The sequence below is a fragment of the Phacochoerus africanus genome, chromosome 2 (assembly GCF_016906955.1).
Source record: "Phacochoerus africanus isolate WHEZ1 chromosome 2, ROS_Pafr_v1, whole genome shotgun sequence".
NCBI lineage: Eukaryota > Metazoa > Chordata > Mammalia > Artiodactyla > Suidae > Phacochoerus > Phacochoerus africanus.
This window is the reverse complement of record NC_062545.1, coordinates 97466577-97480774: the sequence shown is the minus strand read 5'-3', so window position 1 is coordinate 97480774 and position 14198 is coordinate 97466577.

Below are 14198 nucleotides of genomic sequence, written 5' to 3'. Positions count from 1 at the left end.
ATGTGAATTTCTAGCTTTGTCATAATGGCCCACTCCTTAATATTACATTTACTTTTTAAATTAAATAACTAGTGTAATTTTACTACATTGATGTAATTACACATGTGTAATTTGTCAGTTTGATGGAGGCATTCAATGCCTAGGTATCGAGTTAAACATTATTTCTGGGTATGTCTGAGAAGGTATTCCCAGAAAAGATTTGCATGTAAAATGACTGAATAAAGTTGATGGCCCTCCCCAATATAAACAGACTTCATCCCTGATTCACTGAGGGCCTGAACAGAACAAAAAAGAGCAAAAAGCTACAATCCTCTCTCTGCCTGACTGTTTGACATCAATTTCTCCTGCCCTTGGAGCTTCTGGTTCTCAAGCCTGCAACCTCAGACTGAAATCTATACCATTGGTTTTCTGAATCTCAGGCCTTCAAACTATAACACAAGCTTTCCTGTGTCTACAGCTCACAGATGGAAGACTGTGGGGATGCTAAGCCTCCATAACCAGTGAGCCAATTCGTTACAATAAAACTCAAAATTAAAAAAATACTCAAAGCATAATGGATCATATCAAAATAATGCTAAAGCCAGCTTGAAGGGACTCTCAAGGCAAGTCTGGGAAAAAAATATATTTAACAAATTTAAATTGTGGCCATTCTGGCAGGTGTGAGGTGGTACCTTAGTGTAGTTTTAATTTGCATTTCTCTAATAATTACTCACTGGTTACTTTTTTCTTCTTTTTAGGGCCGAATCTGTGGCATAAGGAAGTTCCCAGGCCAGGGGTTGATTCAGAGCTGCAGCTGCCTGCCTACTGCACAGCCACAGCAACACAGGATCCGAGCCCCATCTGTGACCTATGCTGCAGCTTGAGGCAACTCTGGATCCTTAACCCATTGAGTGAGGCCAGGGATTGAATCCACATCCTCATGGATACTAGTCAGGTTCTTAACCTGCTGAGCCACAACAGGAACTCTGATTCACTGCTTACTTTTTTTTTTCTGTCTTTTTAGGGCTGCACCCGTGGCATATGGATGTTCCCAGGCTAGGGGTCTAATGGGAGCTGTAGCCGCCAGCCTACAACGTGGGATCCAAGCCATGTCTTTGACATACACCATAGCTCATGGCAATGCCGGATCCTTAACCCTCTGAATGAGGCCAGGGATTGCACCTGCATCCTCACTGATCCTAGTCAAGTTCATTACCACTGAGCCATGACGGAAACTCCCTCACTAATTACTTTTGAGGGAGATTCATTGACTGGTAAGTCATGACGTTTAAATGTGGACCCCAGTCTTGCATTTCTGTCTCTTAGCTCAACTCCCAGGCCTCAACTCAACAGCTTTGCCTGGCCTTTGCCTTGCGTCTGGGGATCAGAGTGCTCTGCTTTCTGTCAGGCCCTCCCCTAACACTTATGGACTTGGGGTAAGAGCACAAAAAGAGGTCCATGGTCTCCTCACCATTTCTTACCACTCAACTCTGCACAGCAGGACCTCATGCACACATGTGGTCAACTCAGTGGGCACATCCAAACTCTCGTTGCCACCATCCTCTGTCAGCCGTAACCTGGAACCACAGTGTCCACTCAGAAGAATGATGCAGGGAAGTGGCTTTCACGGGCCCAGAAAGCATGCTTTGGGACATTTTGGCAGGACTTTCTGTGATCTTAAGTGTGAAGCGTGGTCTAGAAGGGGGTCCCAGGCTCCAAGTGGACATATCCTCTGGGCCCTGTGGGCTCTTAGTCCCATGGGGGAAGGCCATGGACAGAGGAAGTTCAGATTAGGACACTTTAAAGCATGGGGGTGGGGTGTCAGGACAGGGCCCTTCTTTCCCAGGTCTAAAGCCATTACTGTACTGGCTTTGTCCCCAGGCTGCCCTCCAATAAGTGACACTTAATAATGGCCAGGAATTGCTAACCTTTTTTGGCAAGAAGTAAATTTATACTAGCAGGTGTTTGGGCCTGGGGATTAGACTTCCCCTTTTCTCTTCATTCTCCTAGGTAGCAGTTTCCTAGTTAGGATGTTAATTTCTGCCCAGGGACAGAACTCAGCCCAAGAGGGGAACTCCAAAGTCAGGTTATGGGGAGTGATAAGAAACTGGAGATTACTGCTGAAAATGGCAAATCCCTTTTCCCTCATCTCACCTCCTACTCTCCCTCCAGCCTACCCTATCAGCAGAAATCTACAGGCAAAGGAAAAATGGGGGTTTCAGAGTCCCAGTCCTGGCATCATAGAGCACAGTGCAGAATTTGCATTTGGAGCTGGGAGATAAGAGCTTAGTAATGTGCAGAGATGAAGTGCACAATTATTCAACTCTAGGGATCTGTTATCTTTGTTAAAGGCAGAAAGAAAATCTCAATAGGCCAGTGCATTTAATTTTTTTTTTCTTTTTATGGGTGCACCTGTGGCATATGGAAATTCCCAGGCTAGGGGTCAAATCAAAGCTCCAGATGCCAGCCTACGTCACAGCCACAGCAACTCCAGATCCAAGCGGAATCTGCATACACTGCAGCTTGTGGCAATACTGGATCCTTAACCCACTGAGCGAGGCTGGGGATCGAACCCACAATCCTCATGGATACTAGTCAGGTTCTTAAACTGCTCAGCCACAATGCCAGGTTGGTGCATCTTGCTTTCATGTAAGCCCAGAAAAGTAGCCAGAGTGCTCCAATATGCTGACATTTTTCTGCCAAGCCTTTTCTAGAGCTTTAGCTACAGGGACACACGGCTTGAGTCACAACATAGTCAGTTAATAGTTTAACCATGTAGTGGAGATTTATCAGATTCCCAGCCTGGGATGAAAATCTGTGGGTGTGAGTGTCCTCGCTCAGCTCCCCACCCCATCTTGATTTGTCACTTGCAATATTCTGTATCAGTTTTGGTTGTTGGTTGCAACAACAGAAACAAATTCTAACTCACTTAAGTACCAAGTGAGTTTAACGAAAAGATACAGATAGTTCACTATGTGAAAGTAATAGTAACCTGGCCTTAGGGGATGGGGAGAGAAGCCATGGTGACTCTGCGTATTTCAGAGCCTTTTTTCCAGACCACCGTTGTCAGACCCAGCTCCGATTCCCTTCTATCCTGGGATGTCTGCTCAGATTTCAAATTCCTGCAGGGCAGAATCTGATTGGCTCAGCTGGGTCAGGTGACTATTTGCTGCACCAATCCCCTACCAGGGGATTGGAGTATATGATAAACCAGATGAGTCATTTGACTCCCCTGTAACGTGAAGTAGGGTTTTGAGGCTGACACTCCCATGGGAACCCAATGGATGGGGGAAGAGCAGGTTTCTTTAGGAAAGGGAGATGCATTTACCAGAAGGTGGTGGGAAGTATGTTGGAGAGATAAAAAAACAGGTGGCCATTAGGGCTGGCAAACTGGGATTTCAAGATTATGAGAAGAGGAAATAACCTAGTTCTAAATGGCATGGAGGAGGAAAGCTGCTTCTTAACCCGTGTAGACCCCACACACTGCTCTGCTTACAGAGGCACACCCCTGATTAAGCCCCTTGGTCCTTGTCTATTGGCTTTTCTCCTCATGGTGGTGGGATCAGTGGGGAGTATTTTATTTTTTTAAGGTTAACCTACTTCCAAATTATTTACATTGCAAAGATTTTGTTTTCTTTTTTTCCTTAATGAATTTTATTACATTTATAGGTGTACAACAATCATCACAACCAAATACTACAGCATTTCCATCCCAAACCCTCAGTGCATCCCCCCACCCTCCAACCTGTCTCCTTTGGAAACCATAAGTTTTTCAAAGTCTGTGAGTCAGTATCTGTTCTGCAAAAAAGTTCATTGTGTCCTTTTTTTAGATTTCACATGTAAGTGACAGCATTTGATGTTAGTGTCTCATTGTTGGGCTGACTTCACTTAGCATGATAATTTTTGTGTCCATCCATGTTGCTGCAAATGCTATTACTTCTTTCCTTTTAATGGCTGAGTCATATTCCATTGTGTATATGTACCACATCTTCTTTGTCCCACTCCTCTGTCGATGGACATTTAAGTTGTTTCCATGTCTTGGATATTGTATACAGTGCTGCAATGAACATTGGAGTATATGGGTCTTTTTTAGTCAAGGTTTTCTCTGGATAGATGCCCAGGAGTGGGATTGCTGGATCAAATGGTAGTTCTAGTTTTAGTTTTCTGAGGAATATCCACACTCTTTTTCACAATGGTCGCTCCAATTTGCATTCCCACCACAGTGTCATAGGGTTCCTTTTTCTCCGTAGCGAGTATGTTTTAATCATGCATTGTACTTGTTTTTTTTCTTTTTTTAAATAGGTCCTTCCTTTCTCCTTTCTTTTGCATGAGCACTGTTCTATTTCTAGATGACTGATTTCCTATCAAAACTAATCCTTCTAGAATCTCTTTCCTATAGGATTTGCACTTGCCAACTAATGGATGAGAAGTAGCCAGATAAAGGAATCACACTAGGGGTTCATATCTGAGCTCTTAATGAGCTACTACTGTCACGGCACAATGCTCTTTTACTGAGATTTCAAGGGAAAAATTTCAGGCTTCAAGGCAGGAGGAGGAGGGGGTATTGCTGATAAAGACATCTTATCTTCTAGATCATGGAAGTGTTGATGATCCAGTCCAGGCGTGACTGCTGATCCTGATGCCAAGGTGCATGCACACCCCGCAGCACCTAATGCTGAGTCCTGGGTCCTTCTATCCCACCTCATGGCCTGGAAGGAAATAATGTTTTGCATTAAATTATAACCAGCATTAGACATACAAAGTCTGTCTGCATTGGATTGTTTGATCAAATGTATACCAGAGTGACATTCAGAAATATAATCAACTGGTCTGGTGAAGGTACTGACCAATCAGATCCAGGCTACTGAGGAAGGGGCTCCTTGGGCTACAGTGGGCCTGTGTCTTAGAACCTTTGTTGGCCCTGTGATGATCAATGGTGGGTGAGTTGCAGGTGACAGGAAATGAAAGGTCAGAGGTGGGACAAGTGCGGATGTTGAAGGAGGTCCCCAGTGGAAGGAATGAGAAACACAAGCCTTCCTCATGCCACAAGTGGAGTGGTGGGCTGTGGTGCCTGGGGAATCACAGCGTCAGCCTTCTTTTGGCTTTTTTGTGTGTATGTAAAATCTGGTTAGCTATTTCTAGGTCATTCTTGCAGGTGGAAAGGCATAGCCCACAACAGTAGGTAAGATGAACTTGTGCCATTGCCTTACCTAAGAGTGAGAGCGAGATGCAAAATGATGGCTAACACAGGCTGACTCAATATATACAACCTTTGTGCACTGAAAGAAAACAGAGGCACTTCCTTCTGCCCCTGACTACCTTCTGTATACACTGTCTACTCTGTTAATCTCAGGGCCTGTCGAAACATGGCTCTTTGGTAAGAACATCATTTCTTTGGACCCTAGCAGTTTTTCTAGAAAGGATGGTTGGTAGTCAGGGGATCGAGGAGGAACCCATATGAGCTTCCAAGGTCAAGTACAGATTAGCCAGGTAGGGAATGAGTCAGCTCAAGGGCAGAGTCAAATCTCCTCCAGGAAGCCATTTTTAGTTACTCCAGCTTCACTGGACCTCTGAGTTTTCTGAACTTATAGTCACTTTTGTATAGGAAGGCAATTAGAATCATCTATAGAGTCGTTAAAGATTCAGGAGGTCCAGGATAGGATGGAAACAACTGTATTTTTTAAAAATGGTCGTACTAGGTGTATGGAAATTCCCAGGCTGGGGACTGAATCCCAGCTTCAGCTGCAACCCGAGCTACTGCAGTTAGATTCTCAACCCCTGTGCCACAGCAGGATTCCAACAATCGTATTTTTTTCCAAGGCACTTATGTGTAATTCTGATAAATGCTCTTTGTTGAGAAACATTGTACCACATTTATAAGAGGTGCTTGGGAATAGAACTTGCAAAATGGAGCCCACAGAAGAAATCTAGTTCCCAAATGAGCTTTGTTTGGCTAGCTTGGGGTTAAAAAACCCTGAAATTGAATACTTTTAGGTTGGGGTGTGCCATCTTCAATTTGCTGCCATGTTCCACTCTTTCCTATTGCCATGTAATCAGGTGCTCGCCCTCTTTTCACTGCCTGTGACTGATGGGCACATCACATCTGGGTGATGGCATCCCTCACTTGGGCACATTGGGAGGAACCCCACTTATTCCAGGGGAGATGCCCTAGTTCTGAATGTTTCTGAGGGTCCTTTTCAGTACTGACCTCAGAATAACTTCATACCACAAGCAAGAAAAATCAGTTTCCTCACTCTGTAGCCATGTAATAATTATTTTTATTTTATTTTATTTTATTTATTTTCCCACTGTACAGCAAGGGGATCAAGTTATCCTTACATGTATACATTACGATTACATTTTTTTCCCCACCCTTTGTTCTGACACCTTCAAGTTTCACAAGATATTTCTGAAAAGGAATAAAATTTTACCTGAAGTTGACATTTACCATCTTTGAACTCATGGATTTGAGATGAAGACTCCAGAATTAGCTAGCTCTGTTTCCACGAAGTCACAGAGGAAAGGCTTTTTACCCATTTGTTATTTTGAAGGGAAATGTGAATTCTGCAGAAGTGACTTCTGTCAGCTCAATACTAATAGAGTTGCCATGGAGACTTTATAAACCATTAAGAGCCCAGGGCTTGGGCACTGTCTAGCCTAGCACTGCCCAATAGAAATATAATGTGAGTCAAAAATACAATTAATATATTTAATTTAAAATTTTCTAATCTCATACAACTCGACAGCAAAAAAGCAAACAACCCAATTGAGAAATGGTCAGAAGACCTGAATAGATATTTCTCCAAAGAAGACATAGGATGGCCTACAGGCACATGAAAAAATGCTCGACATCACTAATTATCAGAGAAAGGCAAATCAAAACTACAGTGAGCTAACACCTCACACCAGTCAGAATGGCCATCATTAACAAATCAGCAAATAACAAATGCTGGAGAGGGTGTGGAGAAAAGAGAACCTCCCCACACTATTGGTGGGAATGTAAATTGGTACAACAACTATGGAAAACAGTATGGTGGTACCTCAGAAAACTAAATATAGAACTAATATATGACCCAGCAATCCCACTTTTGGGCATATATCTGGACAAAATTTTCCTTGAAAAAGACACATGCACCCATATGTTCATTCACAACAGCCAAGACATGGAAACAACTTAAATGTCCAATGACAGATTAAGAAAACATGGTACATATACACAATAGAATACTATTCAGCCATAAAAAGAATAAAATAATGACATTTGCAGCAACATGGATGGAACGAGAGACTCTCATACTAAGTGAGTGAAGTGACTCAAAAAGAGAAAGACAAATGCCGTGTAATATAACATATCTGGAATCTAATATACAGCACAAATGAACTTATCTACAGAAAAGAAACAAACTCATGGACATGGAGAATAGATTTGCGGTTGTCAAGGGGGAGGAGGAGGGAGTAGGATGGACTGGGAGTTTGGATTTAGTAGATGCAAACTATTGCATTTGGAGTGGATAGGCAATGAGAGCCTGCTGTCTAGCACAGGGAACTATATACAATCACTTGTGATAGAGGATAATGTGAAAAAAAGGATATGTATAACAGGGTCATTTTGCTATACAGCAAAAATTGACAGAACATTGTAAATCAACTATAATAAAAAATCTAAAAATAAAATAAAAAATAAAAAATTTCTAGTGCTCACATTAAAAAATTTTTGAATGTAAAATTAATACAATAATATACTGTATTTAATTCAATGTATCCAAAGTATTGTCATCTCAACATTTAACCAATATAAAAAATTATCAAGATATTTTATTTTTTGTCCTTCATGTTTGAATCCAGTGTGTGCTTTATACTTAAAGCCCAGCTCAGTTTGGACTAGCTTTATTTCAAGTGCTGTGTGTGGCTAGTTGCTATCAGAGTAACTCTTGTTTAGAGGCCAGCCTGAGGTCTTGGAATGTGGAATGGCCTCCTTCGGATTGGCCCCTCCCATGGTCAGCCTGTGTGTGCTCTTGTTGACCTAAGACGGTCTTGCTCTTGGGTCACTAACTCACATCCTGGCTGCTATTGTTTTCTTGGTCTGATGAACAACTTTAGCCAGGTTTCCTAGTATCACACCCACTTGCTTCTGGGCTTCACTTCTTCCGCATCAAGTCCTTGCATGTCACTACATCATAATTCAAAGCTTCTATGGGCTGGGATCCCATGGACCTGACCCAAACAGGAAACTAGCTTTGTCTTTGTTTATTTGGAAACACGAAGCAGAAAATGTCGGACACTTGTTTTCAGTGCTTCATTGAGCTGAAACTGTCGTAACACTCAACTCTTTCCAGTGGGCCTTTCCAACATGGAATGATTTAGAGATTCCACTGCTAGATCAAGGGGACTGACTAGAACATGAACGGACCCTAAGCTTTCCTTGCTCCGATCGTTATCATTGGCTGACTCATCCTTTGTTTAGAATCCTGTTAGTCAGAGGCTATAAAACCTTGTATGAGGTTGGGGTAACTAAAATATGCTGGGAATATTTCTGTAAGTGTTTCACAGAGTATTGCTGTGTGAAAGGTCTCAGTTTAGGTCTCTTTTCCAAATCTTTGTGAATTCCATAATAGACAGTCTTGTTGGTCACCCACCACAGGCTCTCTCCAGTGTGGCCTGGGCACATAGGTGCTGCATATTGTCTGGTGGCACCATATACCATTGTGGCAGGCGTGTTGGTGCCTGTCCAACCACCATTCCTTCTGTTTTTGCCATGATAGGGCAGAGCACACTTGCAATAATAGAGGCATGCCAGATGCATGCTTTCCCAGACTCCTTTGTCACCAGGAATGACCATGTGACCCAGTTCTGCCAAAAGACACAAGCGAAAGTATTTTTGGAGAGTTTCTGGGAAAGATTTTTTTCTCCCTGATAAGAAGAGAGAGCCATGAGAAAATGACAGTCCTGCCACTCTAGTTGCCTCCTTCTTCCTGATGTGGTTGTGATGTTTGCAAATATCTATTTTGGAAACTTGACATAACAAACCTGAAGATGAAAGTGAAGCCTTCTAAGGATGCTGAAAATGATGATGGGTGGAAAGAGATTGAGCAGCTGCACTGAAATTGGAACAGTAGTTCCTAATTTTAGGAACAAAACTACTGTTGTTTTAACCATTTTTTTTAAAGTCAGGTAGTCTGTTTCTGGCAGCCAAAAGCATGCTGACTGGTATGGATGCCTGATATTCAATGATCTTTTTTTTTTTTTTTGGTTTGTTTTTGGCTGTATCCACAACATGCAGAAGTTCCTGGGTCAGAGAATGAATCCGTGACATAGCAGTGACTCAAGCCTCTGCAGTGACAATGCTGGATCCTTAACCTGCTGCGCCTCATGGGAATTCCCTTAATTATATGTTTTTGTTTTCTGTTTCTTGGAAAGAAGTGGTCACCAGAATATTTTTCCCTCAAACTTGTCACCTGGTTAACTCTAATCCTCATCACCACACTCCTCCATCTACTCATTTGCTTGTTAGTTCACCTGTTAAGGTTCTTGTGAGGGAAGAAATCACGACTGTCTGGTGAGCTATGGTAGTCCCAGTTCCTGTTATGTAATGTCATTCAACAAATATTTACCAACTGATGAACGTTGGGGTGGCAGTCTATGGTAGAATTCTAGGTAGAATCTCTACAGTGTGGCTGTCGCCTAGAGGTGAGCGCATGCAGCTGGGGCTGGCACTGTGTTTCTGGCTTGTGAGGTTGGCTAAAGAGTGCTGCCTCTATCATGAGTCAACATGGGAGGGAAAGAAGAATAGTTTAAAGAGCTGAGCTTTGTCCTGGATGTGTTGAAATTGAGGGGGTACTTTTGGAAGAGTCCCTGAAAACAGTTGGATATAGGGTCTGGATTGGAGCTTGAGAAAGTGGGGTTTGTCCAGGAAGAGTGCGGTGCATGAGAAGAGAAAGACTCCCATCTCACTGTGGGGCACAGCCATCCGTCTTGCCACCCAAGCCTGAAATTGGGAAGTCACCCATGCCACCGCCCTCTCCCCGACCTCACATTCAATCTACCTCCAAGTCCTGAGGATTCTACCTCCTCTCTCTCAGACCCATGAATGTCTGTCCATTCCCCCTGCCACCACTGGAGTCCCACCTCTCTCCGGCACCGTTGGCCTTCTCATGGTTTCCTGAGTCCACTCTGATGCTCTTTCGCTCTTTCTCTCACCGTGTTCCAGCCACTCCCTCTTTGGAAGCACCAGCAGCCTTCCTGTCTCAAGGCTCAAAGCCCACGAGGTTACTTCCACCAAACAACTTTGCTCCCTCCATCCTCCGCCTCCATCCACCTGCTCACTTCCAGTCCATTTTTTGTGTCTCAGCCTAACTCCATGTCCTCAGGGAGGCCCTCCCTGACTCCTCCCTTCCCCACCCACCTTTGTTGGAATACCATGGGTGATTTGGGTTTTGACAACATGTATTGTCAAATAAAACTTTAAAAGACTTATGTTATCAAAATTAAAATATTAATTAAAATGAGAAATATCACTATCAAGGATCTTGAGTCTGGACAAGTATAATTTTTCCCATAGAAGGCAAATCTACATAGGAAGTCAAATAGCTTGTGTGTAGAGGATCAGAAAAGGGCACTTGCTGCTTGATCTAAATGATTGCATTATCTAAACTGTGACACCCTAGTGCATCCATTTCTACCACAGACATCTCCCTCCATACCTGTACCTGTACCACCATCCCCTATGCTGAAGACCCCCACCTATGTTTGCCTCCAATGCCTAAATTTCAGTGGTTGACCTGTTACACCATCAGATGTAAGCTTACTCTGATTTTCTTAACACCTACCCAGTTAACACTTAATAAGGTTAAGGTCCGTTCTGGAAGTAATCTTTTCTTGTAGATGATTTTGCATATGTCTGCTCTGATCTATTTTACATATTTCATAGTTCAATTTTTTTTCTTTTTTTTTTCCTCACCTGTGGCATATGGAAGTTCCTGGGCCAGGGGTCAAAAGGGAGCTGCGGCTGCAGGCCTACACCACAGCCACAGCAACACTGGATCCAGGTTGCATCTTTGACCTACGTCACAGATTGCAGCATGGTCAGATCGTTAACTCACTGAGAGAGGCCAGGGATCAAACCCAAATCCTTATGAGTACTATGTCAGGTTCTTAACCTTCTGAGTCACAACAGGAACTCCTTAGTTCAATTTTAAGAGCTGTGAAAGCAGACTAGAATATGACTTATATTCACTCCTTTAAGAGTCTGTTATTCAGAGTTCCCATTGTGGCTCAGTTGTTAATGAATCCTACTAAGAACCATGAGGTTTTGGGTTCCATCCCTGGCCTGCTCAGTGGGTTAAGGATCCGGCATTGCTGTGAGCTGTGGTGTAGGTTGCAGACGCGGCTCAGATCCCTGTCGTAGGCCAGCGGCTACAGTTCCGATTAGACCCCTAACCTGGGAACCTCCATATGCTGCAGGAGCGGCCCTAGAAATGGCAAAAAAAAAAAAAAAAAAAAAATTCTATTATTCACTGACTTCAGGATCTGCACCACTGATTGTTTTAGCAAATGGAATTCCGTGGCGGTAAACCTACAAGCCTTCTAATGATCTCGGGTAGGGGGGTTTGTCCATTTAGGTTTCAAGAAGGAGATTTAACTCTCAAGATTAAAGGGTTTTGGAAAGAAGTTGTTAGGTAAGGGGGAAGGTTGAAAATATTCACATGCATAAAATTTTGTTCTATACTTAACAACCTGAAAAATATTCTTGCAGGTTTGTTTATAAGAAGTGTCCTTGGGAATTCCTGACATCCCGTGGAACTTAACTTTCCATCTCCACATGTTCCATGCCAATCAGGTATCTGGGGAATAAGGAAATTGGCACCTGTAACTTCTAAAGGTGCATAGTGTTTGGAGTCATTAGCAAAAGAGCCTCGAAACATTCTCTCTGTTTTCTACCTCATTCCAAAGAGGCAGATCACTCTTGCAGATTTATTATCTTGAACCAATAGATGGGAGAGGTTTTGTTTTGACAGAGGGCACTCAATTGGGCCAGTCCTTTGTAGACTCCTTTGATTTCCTGTTTGGGCTGTTTTTGAAACTGGTTGGAGTAAATTTCCATTCTTACCATGTCTTCTTTTCACATGTGTTAACTGTGGGTGAAAGGAGGTGGCAGAGACAAGCACTGGTCTTCATCCTAAGGGGATGACACTCTGAACAGTAGCTGACCTAGAAGAGGTGATGACCCAGGGTCAGTTCTGATGGGTACCCAGGGCCTGTCTGGGAATGAGTGGAAGCTGGCTCTCATGATATTCTTCTCAAAGTGTTAGGAACGTGCCCTGAACATCTATAACTGTCAAGCTCTGAGTGAGGAGAACAGTGGATAGTTAAGAGGGTACCCAAGGAATGGGCCCATGAATCTGGAATTGAAGAGGGGTTGCTCAACTATGCCTCTGGTGCTATTACGAAATAGAAGAAAGGAATAAGGATTCTAGTACATGGAAATATCAGCAATACATAATTATCTGTGTGATTGTTAATGAACACAATAGCTATAAAAAGGCATATGACTTTTAAACAAAATGTACACAAAATTGAGCTATGAATATAATTTATTCACATATTTACATAGAAATTTGTTATACAGGCAATAGAAAAGAATACAAATGCTCCCTAAGAAAATCAATAAAATACTCACTAAAATTATTAGTATAATACTTAGTAACAAAAATAGCTTGCGAAAATTAATACCATTTAAATTAGACAATGTACAGGCTTTACAATGTTCCTATTTACAAGTCTATGTGAGCTCACAGGAACAGGATGTGTGATCAGCTGGCTAGAGCTTTGTTCTGAAGATGGACTTGAAGACCTTGAAAGGCTCCCTTTCACTCAACTGCAGTCCAGCTTCTCTGCTCCTGGTGATCCTTGGATCTGCTTGCTTTTTTGTCCCCCCAGCCCCACCCCACCCGGCCACCACAACTCTTATTTCACAAATTCTCTAATAAGATTTAGTTTTTCCACAGGAACATACATGACTCTATGGCAGTTGCAAAGTCATGATTTCAAAAGGCTTTGGCCACAGGGTTTTAAAATTGGGACAGTGTTTTCCTGAGAAAATGAAGAAGGGAACTTGTTTCTAAAATGTTTGTAGGTTTACTTCCCTTCTTCTGTTTGTTCATTCAGCAAATTATATATTTTGTTCTGAGTTCTTCAATCCCAAAGAGGAAAAAAACTTTAGGCTTCCAGTTTCTCTTTCCAATCCTCCAAAATTCCAAAGCTTCCCACTGCTGGTTTCCGCTTGTTTGGTTACAGAATCTTTATAGGGCTGATAACAAAACCAAACCAGAGACTCCTTTACCTGTATTTCTTTTTGGTGGTTCAATATCATTGGTTTCTGAGGGAGAATATTGTGAGCATGAAGAAATAGGGAATTTTTTTATTTTAGGGCCACACCCAAGGCATATGGAGGTTCCCAGGATAGGGGTCGAATTGGAGCTGCAGCTGCTGGCCTACACCACAGCCACAGCAACAGCAACACAGGATCCAAGCTGTATCTGTGACCTACACCACAGGTCATGGCAATGTTGGATCCTTATCCCACTGAGCAAGGCCTCCGGGTCTTGAATCTGCGTCCTCATGGTTACTAGTCAGATTCGTTTCTGCTAAGCCACAACGGGAACACCAGTGAATATTTTTAAAGTAAGAATTCAACAACCTTTAAACTTCCCAGAAACAATCTGGCATTATCTTTCAGGCTTTATCATACATAAAGCATCTTCCAATGAATTGAAAACGTGACTTGAAAGGGCCCTCAGAGGGTGATGATTTGATTCTATGCTTTCATGGAATTTACAAAATGAATTTAGAGATTAAAGTAAAAATAGCTATGCTAGGTCTTTTAGAAAAATGTAACTTTTCTTTAATATTTAGGAATTGCTGAAGCCAGGAACTTCTCTTATTTTACCTCATTGAAAACCAATCCATTCTCATAAGAAAAAGATAATAAACTCTGCTGAAAAAAGTCCTTTGCAATGTCCAAGAAAAGTGACAAGACAGAATCAATTTGATGGGCAGGATCCCACTCTCCCTCCCGTAGCTATGCCAGACTGAGACGAACAAACCATCTCCTGTAAGAGAAGGCCACACAGGTAGAACAGGATGGAGGCCGCTCTACTGAAGAGCTGGGGAAAGAGCCTAGTGACCAGCCCTGTCATGTCGACCACAGCTATAATGTGTAA